General features: G+C 36.4%; 1 protein-coding gene and 1 long non-coding RNA gene across 9 annotated transcripts in view; one reads left to right on the top strand and one right to left on the bottom strand.

The window, feature by feature from the left end:
- LOC148214768 (uncharacterized) overlaps positions 1–22,953 on the bottom strand; it is a 121,765-nt gene extending 98,812 nt beyond the window's left edge. Inside the window, exon 1 of the long non-coding RNA XR_015797597.1 lies at positions 22,812–22,953. This is a non-coding gene — a long non-coding RNA (uncharacterized LOC148214768). The remainder of the gene's footprint in view (positions 1–22,811) is intronic.
- The window catches only part of RALYL (RALY RNA binding protein like), a 232,244-nt gene continuing 230,239 nt past the window's right edge, over positions 22,801–24,805 (top strand). For 3 of the 8 annotated variants that reach the window (XM_088149157.1, XM_088149158.1, XM_088149161.1), the window contains exons 1-2: positions 23,047–23,185; positions 24,041–24,134. The gene's annotated coding sequence lies outside the window, so the exon portion shown is untranslated. Of the gene's footprint in view, positions 24,135–24,805 lie in introns of all 8 variants that reach the window. The other 5 variants (XM_088149162.1, XM_088149160.1, XM_088149164.1 and 2 more) reach the window with 3 other exon arrangements.

Here is a 24,805-nt window from a genome sequence, read left to right as displayed (position 1 = left end):
GTGATAGTAGGCTTATTCAAACATTCAGATACCTAACACATGAAGACAACCAGCCTTGTCTCTGGATGTCAATATATGCACTTATCACAAAACCCAGCCAAGGTAGACCTGATATCAATCTAAAGATACGTATATATATGCCTGTCTGCTTATGGTGATAGAACTGTAGTCAATCAAAATCCTTTCTTCATGAACCAAATTCTGTACTTCTATTTGCTGTTTTCTTCTAGTTAATGCCATGTATAGGCTAGAAGCATGATCCGCATGCACCTTTGCATATATAAAACAGACTAGCCTATACTGTCTCAATATTTATCACATAAAAACTTGAATCAAAATCAACGTATTAATTCTGCAGTGCAAATAGTCAACAGCAAATCGGCAATGCTTATATATCTGGGTAAAATAGCAAGGTTGAAAAGCCATTAAATATTATGACTTTGGTACACAAGAAGCTATTTAATGCTAAGGAACCATTTTAGTACATATTTCTTCTGCTGACTCAATTTGCTCAAGTAGAATTCAAGAGGAAATAACATATTAGTTAATCATTGTTCAATAATCTGATCTTCTAGGCTGACTGATGCATCCCTCTTCTCCCCCCCCCCCACCCACTTGAATGAACCAGGATTTTCTGGGATTAAGACAAGAACAGAAACACATGGATGCTGACATTTTTTCTGCTTGCCTGTTATGAGGCATTTGCTGATAGGAAAGCCGATCTGTATTCCTGATGCAGAACACAGCAAGAGGTCCTGGTTAGCCACCATTCACTTGCACTTATTTAACTGGAAAAACTAGTATATTTGTACTGTTCTGGATCATGATTGATATGTGATATAAAATATATAACATATATTTCATGTATAAAATATTATATTCTATACAGGTGAAAACTTGATCTTCATATATAATTACATAAAATACTACATGCAGGAATCTAGTAAAGTCCTAGCCATTATTTTATGTACAGATAAAATAGCACAACAAAATGGAGTCCAAGAAAGATGTCATTATAGAAAAGTAAGTTTAATTAGGGAAATCATGAACTGTTAACAGATCAGAGTGCTCAAATTACCAAGAATACAATAATTTATGGTTATTTTCCTGTCTCTATGGCTGAATTTTCAGAATCTATATCAAAGCTGTTTTATGTTTTGCAGAAAAATATTTTATGTTTTGCAGAAAAATATTCATTGAAATGCAAATATCATTTATTTTGAATATTTTCAAACAAGGTAAATAAATTAGCATAATTATTAAATGTTTCAAATTTACAAAAATCTTATAATTACAAACAAGGTAATTATATTCTAAAGCAACATGTTAGCAACACTGTGAAATATGAAAATATAAAGAGGCCAAATGTAAGTATACATTTGGGAGTCTTTTGGTTGGGTAACTATGAGTACAACATCATCAGCATATAATTTCAATTTGTGGTCAGGAGTTATACTGATTTATAATTTTATTTTCTTGGCATATTTTCACTGCCAATGGCTCTAAGACCAATAAGAATAAAGAAGGTCAGAGGGGACAATAATTCATTATAGTGCATTATCATAATGGAGAATCAATTTGTATTAGCTTGGCTTCTTGTTCTTTACAAATATTCTGTATCCATGTGAAAAAATTAGAACCAAAATTTATTTTTCTCAGATCTGCAAGCATAAATGATTATTCCAAATTGTCAAAAGCTTTTTCTGTATCAATAAAAATCATAGCCACTTTTTTGCTTTTCTGATTTATCTTGCTGATAACATTAAAAATATATATAATACTGTCTCTCATGTGCCGCTTTAATCCAATCTGAACAGGGTGTATCATTTCAGTTGAAACAAAACAACATTTATTCTCTTTGCAATTATTGCTGTGAAAAGCTTATAATCTGCATTCAGTAAAGAAATAGATCTATATGACTCTGGGTGAGTTATTTCTTTTTTATAAATCAAAATGATAAAGGCTTCTTTCCATGACCGAGTTCTTCACATTCCTGAATCTAATTCATTACTTGAATTGAAGGTTTAACCATAAAACTCTTATAATATATTGCAGAGATACCATCAGGTTTGTTCAATTTCGAGGTTTTTTTTTTTAATTGCCTCCTTAGTTTTGCATTCATTTATAGGTTGATTAAGGTCTTCTTTTATTGATCTGTAAATTCGTGAGGAATTTTTTATTCAGATATTCTTCAGTCTTTTCCAAATCAGATATCTGTTTACTATATAATCTGGAATAATAAATTAAACAAATTGCTTTTTCATCGCTTTCACTGTAGGAACACATTTGGTTCTATTTCAGATAGGAGTATAGTTCTTTTGTCCTGTTCCTTATGCTAAACAATTAGACCAACAATTTATCTGAATTGTCACCTTTTTCAAAATATTTCTGTTTAACAAAATTGAACTTCTTGTAAGTCTCATTCATTTCCATTAAATTTAGTTGGTACTGGATTGCTGTCATCAATTCTGGTGATCATGGCTCAGTTTATGTCCTGATATTTTGTCAGTTTATGTCCTAAATTTGATATTTATTGTAACAAGTTTTCTGTTGTTAGGGTTTTAAAATAACACAAACTATGTGGATACCATTTCACAAAACAACTTAAAGTTCTTCGTATATGCTATGATACTATTATTAGTGAATGAATGGAGAGGGCTGTAGAGTATGGGCATGACAGTGAATGCCAAAGAGAGCCCAGGCTTCTCAGGTAAGGCTGGAGAAATATCTTGTCTGAAATGTTGGAGGACCACTGCCAACCACAATCAACAGTACTGGACTAAATGGTCCAGTAATGTCATTTAGAATAAGGCAACTTTCTATATGCCTAAGTAATGTGTATTTATCCAACATAATGGTTCTCTTAACAGCTCAGTCCTAAGAATGCTACAGCACTTGGAATTTCCATTGATAAGTGTTTAGAATTACATTCTTACTCCAATCTTCTTTTTATTAGTAAATCCTCTTATTGTTTAACTAATTTGAAGCATAAGATTGTACCAAACCTCCGAAGGAAAAGCAGAACCATTTAGCCAATTAAAGGACATTTAGCCAATTAAAGAATATTCAACCACATTTCAGGAGGGCTTTGATTATCATTTATGCAAACTCAATTTCTGGGAGCTTGCAATGTTCTTGAGAAGTGCTCTATAAAACAAATGAAAATTACTTGTCTTTAGAAAGAAAGATTGAAATTCTCAGTTCTTTGTGAAATCATTAGATAATTGTTGAAGTGTTAAAATACTAAGATGATGAGAAAGATATAGGAAAGACAATTTTGATAAATTAAATATCTAGACATTTTTATCTGTGAAATCATTCCTAGTTCCCAGTTTTTGAGATTCACCTTAATTTCACTAGCAACCAATATATGAACTAAAACAAATTGTTGAGAAAAGTTGAAATAAAATCTATGATCCAATTATGCGGCTTATTATCTTACCGCTATTTTTGAAAATCTATTGGATCCATTAAAAAAATTTTTTTTTGCATACCTGCCTCTATTCTCATGTTTTCTATCTTTTTAAGAAACTTTTTAAAAATTTCATTTCTCATAGCTTATAGTGGAACTGCCTCCACTTAGTTTAAATTGTGCAGTATAATCAACACTTTTATTTTAATACTAAGTCTCCTTCAATTTTGCTTTAAAAATATGTAAGTAGTTTTAAATTTAAGAATAAGATCACTGAAATTTATATGCCAACATAATGTAGTGGTTATGATACTGGATTGAAGTTGGGGAGATCCATGTTAAAATCTCCACCCAGCTATGGAATTTATTCCTTACCTGCCTGATAGTTACTATCTCTCAGCCTGGTGTACCTTAAGAAGTCTACTGAAAGGAGGTGAAATGAAGGGAGATTACTATATATAACAGTCTTTAGTTTGTTTCTTTCATGACTACTATATACTTTATACAAATGTTTTAGAAATGGTCACCAACTGATTCTATAATGAAATAGCTACTAATACATAATTTTTATCTCTATCTTTTGTAACAGTAATAAAGAAATTTTAGTTCTTTTTAGAAGTGTCTTTTTGAACTGCTGTCAGGGTCTTGGTAGCCAAAAGCATGATTTTTACTGTTTATCTCTTAAACAAGATTTATTGAAAGGGTAAGGGATAATGTTACAGAAATTTCAACAACTGGAATGTTACCATTTCAGGTCCCTCTTTATCTGTCAATTCATTAGGGTGGGGACTTCTTCAATTTCTTTCTACTGCCCCTTCTCTGAACTGGTGGGCTGCCTGCCCATTTTCTTTCTTTTTTAATAATATTTTCATTGAAGTTTTACATATATAAAAGATAATATGAAACTAAAGATGTACAAACAAAAAAGAAACACAGAAATATTAGGAGAAAGAAAAAGAAAAAAGAAAGAGAAAGACATATAAAAAGCGACTTTCCCCTCTTTCCAAACAAGTACAGGTATAAGCATTTACAGTAACTTAACACCTTCTCTAATATTACAGAAAAAACCCTCTTCTTCCCATTTCTCATCCCTAAACAATAGCCAAGTTATAAAAAAATATTCATCAATCATTCTTATTCAGAAAAAGCATTGAGAGTACCAGTAATAGTAAGCTGTGTATTTTAAGCTTAGACAAATAAATCTATTTTGCATTTTAACTTATAACTTTTTCTAATAAGTAAAACATAAATGATCTATCCCCATAGGCATAAGGAATATCAATCATAGCAACATGTATATTTTAAACTAAGTCAGATAGATCTCTTTTACATCTGTAAATCAACTTCTTACAAACCTGGTCAGGAAAAAAAAAAGATTCCAATAATAACAACCCAAAATCAGAACTTTTACAGTTTAACCCTGATCCAGTAAATCTACTTTGAACTCTTTTGTCTTCTTTTTAAGAGGCTCAATCTTCAGTCACTTCCTCAAATAAGGTCCCAGATAATAATTTCTTATCATTTTCTCCCTGTCTGTTTTCAGAAAAAAATTCAGAGATTTAGTGTTTCCCTTCTATGGATCCAAAGTAAAATAATTCTCAAAGTCACTCTTCTGATTTATGGTTATCCCCTTTAATTGTTAAAAGATCAACCAGGAAGGTTGTATATCCATTACAGATTACAAGATTTTTCCTTGTAGTCAAGCATTTTTAAATCAATTTTTACATCCACAGCATCTTTTTCATATCTTCCATATCTCTTTTATAGTCTGGCAATTTTTTAAAGTCCATTTTAAAATCCTTATTCAAATCATCATCAGCTTCTGTTTTATCCGGTGGAATCTTTTCTTCTTCAAAAACCTCTGTTAGATCCAGTTTTAGGAATACGTCCTGAACACATTGTTCCCAAACAGACTTAAATTCTTCTGTAGTAAGACAATATTCCTCCATTATGTTAACAAGTATCTTTCTCTTTAATTGCTCTCTGGTTCCCTCTAATTAACCTTTAAAGCCCAGTCTTATCTTTTGCTTTTTTCAGAATGGAGACTTTCCCACCATAAAATTTCTTGCAGTTAGTTCCAAAATCATGAGTTATATTTTTATAAAATTCAGAACAGTCCATAGAAACTATTATTTCAGATCCATCTGGCCCCTTAACTGTCCACAGTCAATATTCTTAGCTCACTTTCATTGTTTTCTAAAAGTTAAAGTTTTTCTTTTTAATCTTAAGACTTACTTAAATCTTCTTTCTTCCAGGATAAAAGGAAGTTCTCCTGGTTTACAGCAACTTGCCTTTCAGAAGGTTTTTAATTTCCAAATAAAGCCCAAATAAGTAGATTACGATAGTAATTACAAGAGGAAGTGAAAGCAAATCTGGTGTCATTTTGAAGGCTCTACACAGCGGCTTGGGCTCGATGTTTCCCACAACTCCCAGAGCACTCAACCCACTGGGGATCACAAATTTGCAATCTCTTCACAGGGAGCTTCTCTAAGGAGTGCTTGTGGGTGATCCAGACATTCCCTTTATCTGGAGATGGTTCCAAAGAGCCAGACATTTTGTCGGCTCCTCTTAACTGCCGTGGCAGTCAGGTCTGCAAAAACGGAGCTGTCCTCAATCTGTTATTACTTCCCTCGGAAGCCTGGCTGCTTGCCCATTTTCCAGACAAGTGAGGAATGTGCAAATGTATTTTCCAAGCCTCTCTTGAATTCTTACCAGGCCAGAAACAGTTCATTACATCACTTCCCCTCTCATGTCTTTTTCCCATCGCATTACTGATGCCTGCAAAGTCTATACCTCTCTTCTCCCTCCTGAGACCCAAAGTTAAATAACATCCAATATTCCTGCCAAAGGGTCTGGAGACAGACAAATCCCCTTCGATCATGTGATGGCCCAGGTTATTCTTCCAAATCAGGACTCCTCTCATCAGAGTATGGTAGGGGTAGCTGGAAGTAGTGTCTCCCACCTCAGTGGAAGGAAGAAGGTGATATTCAACTCAGAGGCAGAGAGCAGCATCCCCTCTCCTCACAGTCCCCTGGTTCAGAAATTACAGACCGGAATGAAAGGAGGTTTTTTTTTTTTTTGTCTGCGCTCAGTCATTGCTGACCCTGCAGTGACTGCTTGGACGAGTCCTTGCAGTTTTCAAGGCAACTGTTTTTCGGAAGTGGTTTCCCAGAGCCTCCTTCCTAGGGCAGAGCCCAGCTGGAGAGCGCAGGAGGCGGGGTTTCTGTTGCTTCGCGCCCTTTTCGGGCGCGCGTGGTTTTTCGCGCTTACCGGCAACTGCTCCCAACTCCTTTTTTTGCAAGGCGCCGCCAGCATTTTTCCTCCCACCGGAGTGAGAGTCCCCATTTATCTACTCACGTAAGTTTTCGAACTGTTGGGTTGACAGGAACTGGGGAGGAAACAGGAGCTCACCCTGTTTAATGGAAGGCTGGACTCGAACCATTTCTGGCCAGCAACTTTCAGCGTCATTAAGCCGCTGCGCCACCGCGTCAACAATCCCTTCCCTCCCTTATCCCTGAATTCCAATTCATTGTCATCCTCCTCAGAATTCAAATGACTTTGTATACACCAATCATACTTAGGGTGGCTTTGGCTTGAATGCATATTGCAATAAGATGGTGCAGAAGTCAGGATGCATGAACATTATCTCCAAATTCCCAGGACATTTCAGGGTCAGAACCACCTTTCCAGTTAATCAAATATTCTGCATCTGGAATCCAAAATCTCTTCCATCTTGAATTTGTCCTCACCTACTAAAAAAAATGCAGAAGGGAGGTTTGCAGAACACAAGGGGTCTAGGAAGCATTCCAAAATCAGTAGAGAGTAATGGAACAATGGGTGTACTGAGGCTGGTAGATGCAAGTAAATTGCCATCAGGCTGTGGGGTTTAGAAGTTTGAATTTTATTCTCAGCTAGCACAGCAAAGCAAAGCAAACAAGAAATTGATCCTTTCTGTTTTAATATTAATATAGTATATTTACCCATGTAACACAAGTAACAAGCAAGGAATGCAGAATGCTTTCTGATGCTACAATTAACTATATTTGACCCTGAGGCAAGAAGCGAGATTAAATCTGCCAAGCTAGGGGAAGCATGAAGCAGGGCCATATTATAAACTGAAATGTTTAGCCAGGAACAAATAGAATGTCCAGCTTCCTTCTCAATGGGGCAGATTAGGGAAACACAAAACCAAGCATCAGCTTCAAGGTTTGGGTTCAAGTATTTGCTTCATTTAGTGAGGTAAGATTGGGGACTATACTATATAAGTAATTACACACTATAGATTAGCACATTTTCTTTCTGTTTCTATACAATTCTCACTGATCTAAACTTGAGGTTCACTTTGGTTGAGGCCCAGTGATTACTGCATAGGTATCTTAATAAAAAAAATCAAACTCAGATCTCCATTACCCTGGTTCTCATTTTACTGGAGCAGGATTTTCCTCATGACAAGGCTGATCTGAATAAAGGGACGAATAAATTCTAAATCCAATTTCTTGAAAGGGGCATGAGGAGAGTAAGATCTTAATAGAAAGCCAAACACAATCCCCAATTGCAATAGGAGACTTTTCCTGTCAATGATCAGCAACATGCTTGTAAGTATTCTTGGAAAGTTCCAATTGTTTTTTGATAATTTGACAATTACTGGCTATAGTTCTTGAAAAAAAAAATTAGAAGCCTCAGGAACAGGAGAGGGATGGATAGTCTCAGGTAAGTGATGGGACTGAAATCCAAAAGAAACCTGAAAGGATGACATACTACAAAAAGAATGCACTGAAAGTTTATAAGCAACTTCAGCCAGAGGCAACTTATCAGCCAGTTGATATAGCAAGAAAGGTATTACCCTAAAGTCACATTTGTCTGGAAATGTCTTTCATCACATGCATTAGCTATTTATTCATCTGAGTGGGTATTGCCTTGTTAATGAAGTTAGCCACTGTTCCTGAGTCCAATAACACAGAAGAGTGTGTATCAGAGCTGGCTTGAGAACATGACATAATAAGCAGGATAAAGTGCTGATCCCTTGCATCATATTACTAAGTTTGGTTGTTGCCTGATGGATCCCCTTCTAAGTTCTTGAAAGGAAGGTTTTCTCATTTCCAAACTCTCAGGCTTGGGATAGTTGAACCACTTAATAACAATGTGACCCTTTATTCCACAGGTATGTCATTTCATAGCTGATACAGGAAGAAAAAATTTAGGAGAGGCAAGTGCAAACTGTCCTGAAGTGCAGCAATAAAGACATAAACCCAGGGTGCTTCTGTGTGGTTTCTGTGCGGCTGATAGAATAGGGATGGTCTAACTGCATAGGTTCAACTCTGAAAGAGTCCAAGGTGTTAGAAAGAAACAGGGACTGGACATTTGATGTAAAATTTCCTCTCTTTCCCATCCCTATTGTGTCTTAGCTCTTCTATCTATAGTCATGCAATGCTGAAGCAACTTCTCTAAAGTATCTAGTATGCCCTAGCAAACTAGCTCATCTTGCAGTTCATTAGATTAGCCTTTTTAAAATTGAGCAATCAGCGCTAATTCATTCCACCCCACATCTCTTAAATGAAATTAAGTCTTCTGTATACTCTTGCACAGTGTGCTTACTTTACATAATGTTATCTGTAACTTTACAACAGAGTTATTAAAGGCAGTTGTCAGTTTCTGCATAAAATTGACATAGCTATCCATAATCTACGGGAAATGCCCATCATACTTGTCCAGAAACCAGCCTGAACAGCAAGGTAATATGATCAGGGGATTAGGAATAGTAGGATTAGCAACCGTGGCAGCCACAGCTAGTTGCTGTGTTTAACCAAATTGCAGCATTAGCAGTTTGGTTAAACACAGTAATGGCATTAGCAATTGATTGATCTGTACCATCTACCAGATTTTGGTGCTGAAATAAGGCACTGGCAACCTATTCAGCTGTCATTGTTTTTCCCTGAGGTCAGTTGCCATAGTCAAAGTTACAAACAAAAAGCCAGGTAACTTTCCTTGTAATGGGAACAAAGAGTTATAGAAATTATTGTTAGGCTCCTTGTAGTCAAAGGCAAGATTTCCGCGGAGATTTTAAAAAGATTTATTGAAAGGATAAAGGAAAAGGTAAAAGATTTACTCAAAGGGTTTTATTGTTTTACTGTTTTATGATTGTTTTATAGTTATTCGTTTTATTGTTGTAAGCCACCCAGAGTTGCTTAAGATGGGCGGCCATATAAATCTTTTAAATACAAAAAATACATAAAGGATAATGTTACAGAAATTTCAACAACTAGACTAGTTGCATTTTGAAGCCAATTTATCTTTCATGTCATGAAGGTAGAAATGTCTTCAATTTCTTTCTTTCACCCCTTCTCTCAACTGGCAGGCTGCCTGTTTCTTAAACAACTGAGGAAAATGCAGGTGTTTTCCCCAAACATCTGTTGAATTAAGACTGGAAGGATCAGGCTGGAAACAGGTAAATGCAACTGCCTTAGCCTACAAAAAGCAACTGGGGGTATAAAACCAATTATTTGTTATAGCATAATTCTAGAAAATATGTTCTATTATAGTGTATGTTTGATATTTTAAACTCATATTTTCTTGGACCGTTTTGGACCAAATATTCTTCTTTTCTCCTGGATTCCTTCTTGACTTCAAAATAGGGAAGACCTGAATTCTTAAGACAGGAGGACAAATAAGATATCATAAACATCATTGAGAACTGGCAGGATGACACAAATGATTGGAAGAGGAGGGGGTGTTATGCTGTACATAAATAAAACCTATATTTGCAGAGAAGTTCATGAATTAGAACATGGAAATCCTGTTGAAAGTGTTTAAGAAAGAATAAAAGGAGAGAAGAAAAAAGTGTTGCCCTTATATATCATTAAAGAGCACCTGAACAGGCAGGAGATATGAATGAGAACTTTCTGTGTCAGATCACCAAACTGTCAAAGAGATATGCAATAGTGACAATGGTAGATTTCAGATATCCTGATATCTGGTGGACAACTAACTTTGCCAAGAGTCAGAGGTCCAACAAAATGACCTCTTTTGACAATTTTATATATCATTGGGTATAGTATGGAACAAGGAGGTCTACTATTCTTAATAGCAGGGAAAAACTGATTGAAGAAATGAGTGACTGGAATATTGGGAGAAAAAGTCCATGTTATCTTTGAGTTTATGATATTAAGGTGAGAAGGAACAGCAAAGACTCAGACTTGTATACTGGATTTCAAAAGAACAGATAGACCCTCCAAGTCTATGATTCTATGAAATTCATTAATCCTGCTTTAAACAGATCATTCTTCAAATAAATATTCCTACTACTTAAAAGCCCAACTGACTATTAGTATGTTTGAGCTCAATGAAATCAATGTACTTAAGCAAACTTAACTTTTTGCAACAGTTTTCACTACAGTTTTTTCCATCAATTATTAAGCACAATCTATATATTTACTGTCAATAAAAGACAACTTTACTTTAGGACAATTATTGGATGATCAATTATCAATCAGTGTACATCCTCAAAATGAAATAAAAATAAAATACAAGTCACATGGGATTAAACCTTGTCAAAATCTCAGTGTTTCCTGTGACAGTAAAAAAACAAACAGTAAAAAACAAACAGTAAAAAAAACAGTAAAAAAGCAACATGCAAATTGCTATTGATTACATAATTGTGAAAAAAGGTTATTATCCTGGTGACACTGAACCTTGAGTGTTGGAGTCAAAATAGGTTTTTTCCATGCTTCCTGAAATTAAAGGCATAACAAAAGTTAGAGCCCTGTCATTCTAGTTGCTTATTTTAGGTCAAAACTGTTCAGAAACACTATACTGATGTCTTACAAACACTGCTCTCTGTATAACCAAGATGGGTTACAAGCATTGAACATGAATAACAGGATGCATAATTTTTGCATTATTTAATCCCAACTATTGATTAGACAGCTTGGTGGTGTACTTCCATTTGGGACTGCAGGATATTTTATATTTTCCTCAGTTTGGCCTCAAAATGAACACATTTTACTTTTTAATCCCTTTCCTGGGGGTGCTCCTGGACTTGCAGCTCCTGCTGGAACAACAGGTAGAAGCGGTGCCCAGGACAGCCTTTGCCCACTTGGAGCAGAAGATACTGGCTACAGTTACTCATGCCCTTGTGATATCATGAGTGGACTACTGCAATGAGCTCTACATGGGATTGCCCTTGAAGACCACCTAGAAACTGCAACCCTTTTGGGGTCATCATTTGGTATGTTTTCTATTCAATTACCTGCCCCTGTCCAAAAAGTAGCTGCAGAGTAGCTTACAAAGAAGAAAAAAGTGGCACGAAATAATGGGAAAAAAAAAATCAGTAACAATTTCAAAAGCAACAAAAAGTCAAAGTAACATTCACACTAAAAAACAAAAACAAAATGTGAGAAGAGACAGACTGGCAAACTAAGCTGAACAAAAATGGAACACTTAATGGAAAAGTTTTTAAATGAGAATGGGACACCAGCTACTTGGGCCTAGTTATTTGAATGGGGATTAGGTGATAATTGAAAAGCTTCCTAAAAATGTGAATTATGGACAGGAAGGTGGCTACATGCTGTGATTCTGAGAGATGTTATCTTCTTTCTCAGCATCTGCAGATTCCAATATATGTGGGGTAGCCATATTTTTAGGCAAAGGTTCAAGAAACTACTAGTAGCAGTAGTTCCCTTTCCACATAAACAACAGAAACTCCAAACCCCGTCACCAAGTCCAATGAGTTTCAAGGTGTAATTCAAGGTGTAATTTTAGGCTAGGGCTCCTGAAGAACCATCTATCCCACATTGTTTCTTCCCACAACTTAGTCTTTGGTAAATTGCATCCTGCAAGGATCTTGCTAAAATGAAGTGTGTGACTTCCAAACAGCTGGTGTTTTCAAATCAGCCAGCCCAAACATGAAATGTTTTCCTGGAAAGATAACCCCGATCTTGTGTTTTTAGTGAAAGCAACACCCTTTTATTTTTATGTTCTCAGTTACCATTTTGATCCTGGTTATTATTTTTAAAGGTCAGCTGCCTTAGGAACACGATTGACTAAATTGTGTTATAAATAAGTATATTTTTGTGTCTATTCCTTGAATCAAAAATATACCAGAGGATAAATGAGCACCCACCCATAATTTCTAATGCAGATTTTCCTTAACTTAATAATATTTTTCAAAGTAGCACCTTACTGCCCTTAAGCAATCTGCCATATGTAAATGCACACCACCAAAGTAGCTTCGGATTTCTCCCTCAGAATCACTTGTTTGTAAGAGCTCAGTGCCCTTTTAATATCACTCTGAGCTAGAGTGAATATCTAGCAGGATGTCTTCCATAAGACCAATGGATGGAGTCTGGAGCGACTATTGAATATACTTAAGATTATTTGAGAAGCTACTGCAGAGGAAGGTAACCAGATTCCAACAGATATCAAACAGCCTGTGAAAACTCCCTTTCGCTGTCAGGATTTTGACTCCAGTTGATGTTTTGCTATTCTTTTAATTACAAACACTGTAACTGGGAAGCTGACATACTGCAAAACAAAGAACCAATCTTCATCTTTATTTGCAAGAATGCTTTTCAGCCCTACGATGACCCAAAAAGCATACTTTAAAAATAAAGGTGAAAAGTATTTTGCTTAACAATCTACATGGAAAATAAAGACAAAGATAATATAGGATGGCACTCAATCTATTGGGCAGTGTTGTCCAAACTTGGCCACTTTAAGATGAGTGGACTTCAATTCCCAGAATTCCCCAGCCAGCCATGCTGGCTGGGGAATTCTGGGAGTTGAAGTCCACTCATCTTAAAGTGGCCAAGTTTGGACAACACTGCTATTGGGGAACTACAGAAGGTAAAAGGAAGCAAGCTCATCTTTTGGAAAATAGGAATGTTGTGATTGGCTACACCCAAAGTACACCCATTCTAGGGAGAAACAGTAATTTAACATCGCTATTTCCACAGTGACCAATTTATGAGCCCATTTAAAAAGCATTCTCTCAAACAGAGACATTGTCTCAAATAGGCTGCCTCTTCTTATATTGAATTTGCCCTATGTTGGTGTCTTTGCCAAGCAGGACTCTATAGGTCGAACAAGAATGAAAATTATTTTGTATTTATAGTCACTGCTCATGGTAGAGACAGAATCTTAAATGGTAATTGAAATTCAAATATTCATTTATTGGTGGTTGTAAAATGTTGCCTGCTAAATAGCTTTTAACTTAATTTTTATCATAAAATTACAGATTGTGATTTTCATTTTATGGTGCACAGGCTTTTCCTATCAACAATTATCCACCTTATATGTGATAATAATGACAGTATCTTGACAAAAGGTGGGAAATATTATCTTCTTATCAATGAGTGTCATATTTACAGGATATCAGTAGGTACAAAGTATACCACAAAGTATGCTCCAGTCAGAGTTTAAGATCTTCAGTAAGTGAATTTCTAACATTTTCAATACTTCTTCCATATCAATGTGCAAAGGCATGTGCGCGTGCACACACACACACACACACACACACACCCATCATGCTATTCCCTTTCAGGGTAAGCACAGAAAAGAATTAAGAAATATCTCAAATAAATTAAGATATTAAGTAAGAATAAATAAAGTAAATATAGCTGAAGCTGATTTTCATCATTCACCTTTCCATATTACTCTAATATTAATAGTATTTAATTAAATCACATATTTGTTTTAATCAAATTTGCCTGCAAATTGATTACCAATTTTACACCCAGAGTCATTGAGAGTTGGGCGTCATACAACTTTAATAATAATTATTAAATTATTATTTACTAAGGGAAAATTACATGTCATATACTTGTTAGTGTAAAATGGATTTGTCAAAAACATTCTTCATTTTATCTTTGTTCCTCTTAGTAAGTTCTTTTTGTACTTATTGTTACCGCTTGTTGTGGGAGCAGAACTGTACAAGGTGATAAACAACACCATGAAATACAGTCCTTCTCCCAGTTTTTAGCAGAAATGTTTTTTTTTTGTCACAGCATTTTTTATTTATTTTTATCATAGCAACCTTCTTGCTGTTCTGTTGATTACCTATGATCCCACCCCTAATTCATCTTCAGAACCATTTCTTTTCTCCTAGTCTCAGTCAAACATTGCTTAAATATCTTCAGAATGCTTGTCTTGAATATTTAAGGTCATGTGTCTTAAATACCTACACTGTGCAAGTTTTGCTGAGATCTAGAGTTTCCCATGGCAGGAATGCTGGTTGTATCAACAACCTGCCACCCAATACCAAGTTTGAAAAATGCAAAACACAAGTCCACTGAGCTGTGGTAAAGATGGAGAAAAGCAGTGCTGCATTAAAACTGACCTGGGTATAAGAAGGAACAGCACTTCATACTGAGAGTGGGCAGTCAACTGCATTCAAGGTTCTTATCTAGCTGTGCTGGGTTGGATAGCTTCTGTCAAGTTTGAGCTGGGGAACCTGACAAATACTGGTTTCCTGTTGATAGTGTGTGATACAAGCTTATCTATCTTTAAACCCTTGCTAGCTGTCAGAAATTGCTGATTAGTGCCCTGTGCAATTAATTGCTGAACTGTAAGTGACACTTTCTTCACAAAGCATCTTCTAGGTTTGCACTGAGTCTGCTTCCAAGAGATCCTTTGGGAAAGAATAACTATCATCAGCTTCTCATACAGTGGAGGCTTTCTTAGCAATTGTTTTACATTCTGGTTTCCCTCTTCTGTTCTAATGTCTAGCTTATTTTTTGGTCCTGCCTTCTTATCCTGTTTTCCAATCTTCAGCTCACTTCTGGTTCCCAGCTCCCGACTATCCCTTATGGCTCACTCTTCAAAATGTCTTGGTCCTTACATCTAGCAATATACCTGCTTTGTTATTTTTCCAACATCTGAAAACTGGGAAATACTTTCTTAAATACTTGAATACTTACCTGAGGAACCATCTTGTCCTGTTCATCCGCCCATCCCACCTGGTCTTTCAGGAAGGGCATGTTGTGGACCCTGTTGGCTAAAGAATTCTGACTGGTGGGGTCGAGGAAAGCCTTCTCCGCCATTGCCCCCGCCCTGTGGAACATCTTGCCCCCTGAGGTGAGACTGGCCCCCACTCTCCTGGCTTTCTGGAAAAGCATGAAGACCTGGCTTTGCCACCTAGCATGAGGATCTAATGAGGGCTCACAGTACTGGGGGTGGTTGGTGGTTTGATGACGCTTCCGTCATCTTTTAACCCTGTATTTTGTAAATATTTTTTATTGTTTTTATCATTTTTATGTGTAAACTGCCTAGTCAACTTGTATAGTGATATGGGCAGTGTATAAATTTGATAAATACATAAATAATAAAGTACAAATACAGAGACTCTATGTTTGTGATTGACACATATGTACAATATACTTACCGCCTCTGTTAAGTGAAATCTTTGATTCCTAGTTCCTATTATAACCTTTCTGCAGTTATTTTGTGATGACTTCATCACAGTGCTTTCCTCTGAAAAACACCCATGAAAAAAATATCCTAAAATCTAAACATTCATGCAGATTTTAAATAAAAAACCTCTTGGTTTTAAAAAAACTTGGAGAGGCATTAATCTGTTTTAGATGTTTCCTGTACAATTCACATGGATTCAGCATCTGTAAAGGGGATACTGATTTGAATTATCATTTCTTATTCACAGAGGTGGGAGGGGGGAGAAATAGCTAAGTTCAACGTGCCCGAAATTTCCTTTAATCAAAAGCCCTGTAAATATTTATGTTGTATTGTCCTATTGCACGTTGAGCTGTTCCACTCTCATACACAAACATCTTTGACTTTCAAGCTCGTCACAATTATAATTAAAACTCATTGTTTTTGATCTCTGCTTAAGCATGATGCTAGCTAATTATTTTGAAAGCTAATCTGAAGGCTAGCAAAGAACATATTTTGAAGCAATTGAGAAAAGGGCATATATCCCTAAATGATGCATAGACGTGATCATCAATATAACTGGCAAATATTTTATTCTATTACTTTTGAACTATACTTTCTGACACAGAAATATTTGGTTCTTTTTTTCATCACACAATGAATAGTTTTTCTTTGCTTCTGCTGGTTTTACATTTCTTCTTAGCCCTCTTCTTCATCTCTACCCTTCCACAAAAGTGTGGACAGTGTGTTCCTTCCTCCTCTATTAGATATGCACATTTCTTCTGCTCATAAAAGAAAGGCAGAGAGTGTTATAAAGGCACGTCTATTGCAAAATATAGAAATAGTGCAAATTCCTTATTAACTTCTGTTTTTTATATTCTTTGGAGGCACATTTGAAAGAATGGTTTGATCATCCCATCTACAAACATAAATTATTATTCTCCTTTAGAAACCAATATACTGAGTGGAAACTTTGAAAGATAAAACCTACTTTCATCAGATGCCCCTACTGAATATGGAAGTATACCAGGAATAAACACATTTCAAGAGTAAGCATTTATTATCTGAAACAAATATAGAAATATATATTTACTGTATTTTTAATATCACATTTCATCCTGGACAAAATCTATGTGGTTGTTAAAAGTATGTGGAACACAAGCCTTTTGGTTGGAAAAGACTATACCAATAGCTAAGTCATTTTGTCTTTTCTGTTTACTGTTATCATTTTGCTGTTTTCACTGAGCAGCTGGTATAGTGACTCTTTTCTTTTCCTCTTATTTTGAACATCATCTTAAAAAGCCCATTATATTGGGTAAGCATCCTTTCCTAACCTCGACTCGTTCTGAGCTTTTTCTGTCTTGACACCAGCTCTACAGTTCTGGGCTACCTTTCTGTACTCTCCCTTTGTGACCTTCCATTTCCTATGTGTTCTTTTTTCTTTTCAGATGTTCACTCAGCTTTTCCTTGAGCCAGAGGGGTATTTTGTGAGAATCCTTTATTTTTTTCTTCACTGAAATTGTTTATATCTATGCTTTTAGTATTTCTTTTTCTCCATCTTGAGCACTTCTTTCATTAGCTTCTTCTGCCATGGGATTTCTCTGAGTTTATTAAAACCTCTTATTTTAAAGTCTAAGGTACATGCTTAACCATACTCAGCTTTCATTTCCTTTAAAATCAAAAACTACAGTATTACATGGTCACTTTCCCCCAATGACCCTACTTCCAGTTTTTTATCTAAGAGTTCCTAATTAATTAATTAATATCAAGTCAAGAAATCCTGATCTTATCCAGTCTCTGCCAGAGAAAATTACTAAAGGCAAGTGAGGAATTTCCTCTAAGAGTTATGACTTGACAACATTTGCTTTCAAAAGCTTTTGGGGTAAAATCTCTTATCGTTGCAACTTTGTGCTTCTTTAAAAGATTTGCAAGTTGCTTTTGGGCATCATCCATATCTTCTTAGTTAGTTGGGCTGTAGTAGACACCAATAATAGCATTGCTTTTATATGTTATTCCACTTATTTTTACCCACAATGTGATACAGTCTAATATTAAACCTATGAAAAGTATTTACGGACACCAATGTTATATTGCAATTATTACACAGTTGGGTCTCCACTTCTTCTTTTACTGACCAACTGCTCTGCCAATGCCTGTTGGTTTATTAGTTTCTTTTATTATTATCCTCGCTTAAGATTTTGGTTCCTCACATAAGCTTTTCATCTAGGTCCAGTCTTGTGCACAGCATTCTTTTAAAGCAGACTTTCTCAAATTTTAACCCTGGAGGAACCCTGGAAATAATTTTCTGATCTCAGGGAACCCCTGCATAAAAATTATTGTATCTACAGCTACAGGATGTTAGCAGGATCAGTAAGTTATAGATATGATATTCCAATAATAATTATCAATGCTCTTTTGAATAATAAATAACTAAATGAGAAAATCGCAAAAAATACAAAAACTTCACAGTAAAATTGACTTCTAACCTGCACAATTTATGTTTTATGAAGTTTACAAAAAACAGCAAAGCACCAGGCCAACAGCTGAACTGCTGCACATAAAACTTCCCACAATGTGTGCGCTAGCATTGCGTGGTGTGCAAAATTAAAAAAAAGATGCTTTTTCAATCATGTTCTCTTGTGGAACCCTAGTTGATAAGGCCTTTTTAGAGGGTGAAATACCTGAAATAGTTCTCTCTGCGTGTATATTTGTGTGTGTGTGTGCACATATATACAAACATACATGGTGTATTAATTTTCTTCATTTCCAGTAACAGAAAACATCCAATAGCATCAGCTTAAAAAAATTGCAGCTGACATTCAAGTAGTAAAACAAGGTCAAAACATAATGCTTCTTGCCGACTTTTCTGTGGCTTTGGAAATAAACTTCTATCAGTAACTTTAGTGATGGTTGTGAAAAACTGAAAATGTTTTTCCTCTTCAAGTAAACATTAGGATCACCTTTATCAGACTTTGTTTGCCATCAGCACAGAACCAGTCCTGATTGGCTATGGAACATAACAATACCAATCTATTTCAGTGTATATGATGGTTAACCCATGACCACAGGACTGTGCAAATTGTTTTAGTGGAAGTTTTTGACATGGCTGCTGCAAGATCCTCTTCTGGGCATGCATATACATACATATACACATACAAACACAGATACAAAATCACATGTACACACACACACACACACAAATATCCATCCAAAAGAGTTTTCCACTAGGATAGCTGGCAAAGCAGACTAACTTCGTTGAATAATTTATACAGCCCAACATGTGCATCTCCAGTAATGATGATGATAATAATGATGTGGTACAGAAATAGTAGCCTATAGATAAAACCATATTAATAAAAGCAAATATTGGAACATGTTACGTCCTGCCAAAGCATTCCTTTCAATATTAAAATATAAATAGATAATATTTGGCTTGCACAAATTTAAATCTTTTTGTCAAACAGCCATAAAAAAAAGAAAATCAATATTAGTGTATTTGTTCACTATTTTTATGCTTGGCAATAATTATGGAGAGGAAATCATATGTGTTCTACAAGTAATGATTTTATACATTGGTTTTCAATATTAGCCATCTTCTTTTTCTTAAGAAATTGTATGCAAGTTTTATAATAGAGCTATAAATTAAGTGCCAAATCTATCAATCATCCATCCATCCATCCATCCATCCATCCATCCATCCATCCATCTATCTATCTCCAGTTGTTAAGATGGAAAAAAAACAAAACAAAACAGAGAGCAATGGGGGTTACTTATTCTATCAACTCTCTGTGAACAGTGATTAAAGTGCAGTGTTAGAACCAGTTTATTGGTAGCATATTCTTCATATGAAAACAAAGCTTTTCTGGCAGGGTTTTGCCATCTACTGTGTTGGTTTTTGTTTTATGTCTATCATTTATACTCCATTGTACATTCTTACTTTGTGGGCCTTCAAAGTCCTGTGATTGCAGAGGATATAAGTTGAATGAATAAATGAATGAATGAATGAATGAATGAATGAATGAATGACACAGAATATTCAGAAATGCCAAAGTATGCCAGAAAATCTGGAGAACGATAGAATGGAAGCAGTCCACCTGCCAATACCAAAGAAAGGAAAGAAGAGTGTGCAAGTTACCACACAATGCCCTCAATTTCACATCCTAGCAAAATAATGTTTAGACTCATGCAACAGAGTTAAGCACCTTACGTAGAAAAGGAAATGTTCCAACGAGTTTTAGATGTTCAAGCTGGTTTTAGAAAAGGCCAGGGAACAAGAGATACATTCTTCATTGACTACAGAAAGGGTTTTGATCACATTGACATTACAGTGTTCAGTGCTCATTAAGGTTTATTTCTTCTGATCTTAAGAAAATATTATTCTTTCCAGCCATTGAAGAGTTTATGACCTAGGAGTTATAATCTATGTTGAACCAACACATAGCACTGAATCTAAACTGTATACTTTACCTTTTGAATAATGAAAAAGCCAAACTACTATCCTTTGTTGGATATATTTTTGATCTCATAACTTTCTCATAATTAATTTCTCATAAGTTCTGAATTCGATCAACTCAACAGAGATTTGAAGATTAAATTCTTCATTGTGCCCAGCCCTCACCAAGTTTCAAAACTGTATACATCTTATTTATTTATTTATTAAATGTGTATTCTTCCCAAATCCCAACAACTCTGGGTGGCTACTTGGATTGGGAACCTTCAAAAAACATTAGTGCAGAACACTAAACTGGGAAGTTGAAAACAACATCTCAGAAGAAGGCACTGGCAAATCCCTTCCATACAGCTATTAAAAAATTACCTGGAATGGTCATTAGGGGTCAAGCTTGATTTGAAAGAGACTTGACTTGATTTTGACTGTTATAAGACCATTTTCTTTAAACACATGCATTTCAAAACAACACAATCCTTTATGCAAATATATGCCATTGCCTCTTTCTTTTTTAAAAAAATAAATTTTAAAATATTTAAATTGATATATTCTTCCACTGATTCAAGCTGTTAACATATTGAAAAGATATAGTCAGTGCTGGCTGAAGGGTATATGGCGCTCCTAGGCCACATGACTGATCATGCCACTTCCCGCCATAAAAGCTTTTTTTAAATAAAAAGAACTATTTTTATTATTATGCATTTTCAACTTTATTCATAAAGAAAGCATTGGGCAACATACACTGTATAGATGAAGTTGATATTATTTACTATAGTTCTCTATAGAGAACTGTGATTTAAAAAATGATGGGAAAACAATAACACTTACGTACAATGCTTACACTCCTGAAGTGTGAGATATAAATTTAATAAATGAATACAATTATAAAAGTCTGCAGTTTATTTGTTAGATTTATAAACCTCCTTTCCTGAGGAGCTCAGGAAGGAGCTCTTTATAAGGACTAAAAAGGCATTAGAATATGATAAAGACAAACTAATCCAGCCATTATTCAGCATCAGTGACTGATTTTTTTGTTTCATAGAAGCTAATTATGTAACACTGTTATTTTATTGAATAATGATTTTAATGGTATGTTTCATGTATAATCATCCTTCTGGAGGCAGCATGTTTATCAATGAAGAAAAGAGGGGTGTAGAATTAACAGACGAGCAAGCTGGCACTATGATTCACCAAAGATCTAATAACCTGAATAGAATTTACTTTCAGGTAAATCCTCTAAAACTGCAGCTTAACAGTTTTACAATTTAACTCTAAGCACAGGTACACATTTAGTTACACAATGACTTCAAAGTGAAATTTACTTTCTAGTAGATTCAAGATACTGCACTAGTTTTTGTCCCCGGGACTGGTGAAACATAGGTAATGAGATCCTGTTACAGAATTTTTACATATTATTTATATGTCATTTCCAAACACCTTCAACTTGTGGACACTAATGAGAAGAAAACTGACAGTCAGGAAAGGAATGCATCTGAATTTTCAACCACACCAATAGTTTCCCAGCTCTGAAAATGACGATCACTCTCAAAACAAAGGTGGAACTGTCAAAGAAAATAGTCTGAATCCCTAGATTTTATAAATATTAATGGGTTGTATAGTTAGAGGAGCCATTTACAGACTAGAATATTCTTTGGTATCCATTTCACTGGAGAGACATGATGAACTAAAGGGTGTTGATTCTTACTACGGTGCAGATCAATCTAAATCTCACCTACATTTTAGAAAACGCTTTCCTTCTATGAGGCTAGATCTGGGTGCTAGTAACAGAGCACCTCCAATTCTGATCCCGCCTAAGACCATTTCTTCTTCAAAACGGGAAGAAAACCTTTCCTTCTGAGAGGGAAACGGAATTAATCTTGGAAAGAGAAGAAGTCCGGGCGGGCAAGGATCCTGACGGCCCAAAGGGACCCCCGGACACCTGAATAGTAACAGAGGCGCTGTGGAAGCAGATTTTCTGGACTGCAGCCGAATTCGTGTCTCGCAGGCAGGAAAGCCCGCACCTAGCGAAGGGGCGCTTTGGTCGACCGAAGCTTTTGCCATCCTAAGTCCGTTAGTCCTGCAGGTGCCAAAGGAGGACTCCTTTTCCTTTGCATTGCAACGCCAAACGCCGTACCGGAATTCGCCACCCGCAGCCAAGCGCAAGGGGAAGGAGTAACTTTGATCCGCGATGGCCATGAAATCGCGGCGTCTGCCCAATCTCTCTCTCTCTCTCACACACACACACACACATGCTGATGCACAGATACGGCAAGCAGCACCAACTTGCGGCCACCGCACCTCGAAATGCGTGCCTTCCATCCGCTCCCCCACGTGCGCGCGCGCACACACACACACACACACACACACAGAGCAGCTGCTCCGACGATGTGAGGGAGCGCGGGAAGGGGCCTCTCCTCTTCTCCCCCCACCGCCCGCCCCGCCACTTCGCGCCCTCCTCGCGCTGGCTTTCGCCCCCGCCTCTCCCCGCTCCTCTTCGCGCGCCCTCCGCCTGGCTGCTCTTCCAGCGAGCGCGCGCGCGCCCGCATTTGTCTAGTGCTGCGCGCGGGGCACCTGCTCGTCTGGCTGCTGCTGTTTGCTGCTGTCGCCAGCGCCACCCATTGCTGCCGAGGCTAAAGTCTGCCGCTGCCGCTGCCGCTGCTGCTTAGAGCGGTTCCAGCCTCCTTCGCCGCTGCCGCCACGGGCGCCACTCTTCCAGCTGCCGCCGCCGAGCTGTTGCGAGCGAGTCGGGCTCCTCCGGTGGGGTTTACCCCTTCCCCGCCTGCTCCTTCCCCCTGCCTGCGAGTCAGCCTGGCTCAGAATCACGTGGCAATTGCCTGAGGCAGAGACTAAAGAGGGGGAAAAAAAAGCGCTTCATTCCTTCTTCCACCGCCATACTGTATTTTATAGTAACTCGCGTTTTTATTCCTCCCTTTTACTCCCGCTCGGTGAGTACCTTTCCGCTGAAATTCTTGTCCTCCTTTTTTTGTCCTGTTTTCTTCTTCCTTTTTTGTTTTTGCTGCTTTTTTATTTTTACCTCTTTGTTTTCATGGATTTGATCCTTTTTCTGATGACAAGTTTTTTTTTTCTTAGCATGCGATGGTTTACTAAACTGGGAGCAAAAGGTGTTGCTGGGACTGGAAGTCACTAGGAATCTAGAGAGCAAAGAAACGGCGAAAAAAACAGACTTGCCAGTCCAGCAACAATGTAAATGCATATACATTATTTACCTATATATACACACATGCAACTGGTTTTGTACTGAGAAAAAAGCGATGTAAATTATTATGCATTTTTTTTAAAGAAAGCAAAGAGATGAGAAGTGGGCATGTTGCTTAACTAACTCTCTTTTGCAGAGATTTTTGACGCTGTTTTCTTTTTTTGGTTTTTGTGTATATATATGGGATTTAAAAATGCATTTTACAGCAACGTTTACAAACAGTTTGTGATCTTGCAATACTAGTGCAAGCCACCGAGCAAGATATTAATTTTGTTAATTTTTTTTATTATTATTGTTTTGTTTCTTTTTCTTTTTTTGGACAACCGGTTGGAATCAACCGTTTTTCTTCTTTTTCTGATTTTATAATGTGAAACTTTTCTTGCAGCTTGGTCCTGTTGAGCATTTTTAAATTCTTCCTCCCCATCCAAAAATGCTGTGTAGTAAAAGAGAGAGAGAGAGAGCCAAAAAATATTTCCTTTCCAGAATTTCACTTTTTAATTTTTTTATACAGAGATAATTTTATTATGATTATCATAATGTTGGTAGCTATGCACATATATACAAATAAATATATTTTCAAAAGATGGCAGTGGAAGGTTTTCCTGGAGAATGAAGTGCCGTTTGGTTTCCTTGTCAACCGAAGATGAAGTGAACAACTGAACATCTCCCCAGTGCAGGTACTTCAGCTCCTTGTAGGCGTTTCCACTCTTTGTAAATTACATTATGAGATACATATTTTCTCTCTCTCAGATAAGTTCTCTTGCGCTTTATCTGCAGAACTGTAAGTGATGAAAGAGATGATACTAGGTGTCTTTCGCTGTTTAGATGGATGCAAAATATTTTACTAATTGTATGCAGGTCACTGAAACAGCATGGGTTGTGTCTATGAAGGAAGTTTACCTGAATAGAGATATATCTCACAGGAACTCTGATGATCTTACGAAATTGACAGTGACAGAACTTAATTGTTGTAAGAAGAAAGATGTTGGGGTTTTGTTATTGCCCACAGTATCAGTACAATAACAGGTGTCTGCGACAGACCCAGCAGCATTTCCCCCAAACCTGTTCCCTTGTGAGCTTGAAATATTTTTTCCTCAAATACACCCCCCACACACTTTTTTCTCTTTATTCCTAAATTCATTTTTTGTTATATTAATTTAGTAAAGAGTAAAGCAATTTATTGACTCCTGCCTTTGTTTCCAATTACAAGGCTGAAGACTGTTAGCAAATTGTTGATTTTTATTTTAATTTTGGTTTTAATAATTGTTAATGCTACTGTCCAGTCATTAAATATGAAAAATAACTTTTTCCATAGTACTTAGTCATTGGACCAGAGATGAATAACTTG

Source organism: Python bivittatus, unplaced genomic scaffold, assembly GCF_059951505.1.
Source record: "Python bivittatus isolate LINGU-HERP-01145 unplaced genomic scaffold, Pbiv_v1 ctg000590_np1212, whole genome shotgun sequence".
Lineage (NCBI taxonomy): Eukaryota > Metazoa > Chordata > Lepidosauria > Squamata > Pythonidae > Python > Python bivittatus.
This window is presented reverse-complemented; position numbering and strand designations above follow the sequence as displayed.